We start from the raw sequence: 1,980 nt of genomic DNA on the forward strand, positions 1-1,980 counted from the left end.
GTGTTCGGAATAACTTAACAACATTTCTAAATACATATAATTCACTACCCAGCTTATGACTAATTTATTATTAGATAACTGCAACATCACGAAATTATAAAACTATTTCACGGTTCGTTTTCAAAACTAATCTACAACTGTGCTAAGCAATACTTACCGTCAATTGCAACATAAATAAAAAAAGTGAATCACTTTCTGTCTAATGTGTTAACACAATAAAGCCTCTTCAAATTCATCTCGGAGAGTAAATTTTAAAATTAATGCAAGCTGCACACAAACGTTAAAGTATTATTTTTAATTGATTTTGGTTACTCATTTAATTGTCGTCCATAAAAATATTCCTAGAAGTTACAATTAACTGAAATCTTCTAAAAGGTTTTTTTCAAGAGACAAAACACAAAATATTTATGTGTTCTTTGTAACATTTTGAAATTTCATAAAATTTGTTTTTGTGAAATCCTTTAATTGTTTTTTAAATCCTAGATATTTAATTTGATGCTTTTACTTCAGTAATTATTTAGTATTAAAAATGAGGATTTACATTTCATGTTACCTTAATTACCTTATTAATAACCTAAAGAAAAAGGATACATGTATCAAATCTTAAATTAATCTTACTGTATCAATGATATTTTTTAATAATATATTTAAGAAATCATTTAATTGGAAAACAAAATTATCATCATAATAAATAATATAAAATATAGATATTTATTAAATATCTCGAACTAAATAATTATAGTTGTACCAAATATAATATAATCGACTATTTATTATTCCAAAATTATTTTTATTGTATATTACTATAAATATTATCATTTATAAATAGTCAAAAATAATCCTTGTGCTGAAATCTATTATCTATTTTTCAAAATAGTGTTGAGATAATTAAGCATAATGACGCATTTTATTTTTTTCAGAAAAAATAGGTCGACATTTTTTATACCATTATTTATAAATTGAATTAAGTTTTAAATTAAAAAGCCAAGTTAAACCAATATTTTTGATCCTTTAAAGTTCAAAATCATAGCTTAGGTTCATTTATTAATTAAACTCACAGATATAATTATAGGTGTGTTTATTAAGATAAAATTGTATACTTGAACAAAATGCGTAAGGAATATTTTTAAAATGTAATTTTTTTTGTTTAATTGTTAGGAGCGACCTTTATAAATATTATTATTAAATTTATGTGCAAAGCTCAATATTTTAATTCAACCATCGTTTTGAAAATTATCATTTATTTAAAGTGATAGATAAAAAAGAAAACTATAAACCTTTATATTAGTTTAGATAACTTACATGAGATTTCGAGTTAGATACGATAAAATAATTTCTTTGTTGAAACACAAGCTTAAGTTGTTATTTTTTTTAACATTACACTAAAAGTTTATATACTATATTTAAAAATTAATCTAATTAGATTGCAACAAAAGTCACTTAAAACGAAAATATTTCAGTATATTTAAACCTTTTCTAATTTTATTCAAGTACATCACTTTTAAACAAAATGCGACGGCATTTCTTTAAAGTTATTGCATTCTAAATATAAATATAAATACCTATTTTAATAAGGTTATGAGAAAAAGTTCGTCATATACACCAGTCATAACCAAAATACGAGCTAAACAATGAAATGAAAGCACCTGACCTCTGGAATTTCTACCAGTACTGGCCAATGACGTTGATCAACTCTCACGTGCATTGATGAATCATTTACAAGAAACATTACATACACAATCGTATAGCTGGTAAATACCGAGTGTTTTAATAATCACATTCGTTTTAACAATAATGATAACGTATTTTTTTAATTGGAGGCCATCGGATTTGGGATTTTTTTTTTTATTGTCAATACACGGCATTGAACATCGTTTGACTTTAAACACGACTTAAATCATAACGTCCATATCACCACCATGCCTACTGAAATAAGGGGGGGGAGCAAGGTAGTTCTGGTAGGTGGAAATGATAGTATAT

The sequence above is a fragment of the Daktulosphaira vitifoliae genome, unplaced genomic scaffold (assembly GCF_025091365.1).
Source record: "Daktulosphaira vitifoliae isolate Bord-2020 unplaced genomic scaffold, ASM2509136v1 Scaffold_2, whole genome shotgun sequence".
Classification (NCBI taxonomy): domain Eukaryota; kingdom Metazoa; phylum Arthropoda; class Insecta; order Hemiptera; family Phylloxeridae; genus Daktulosphaira; species Daktulosphaira vitifoliae.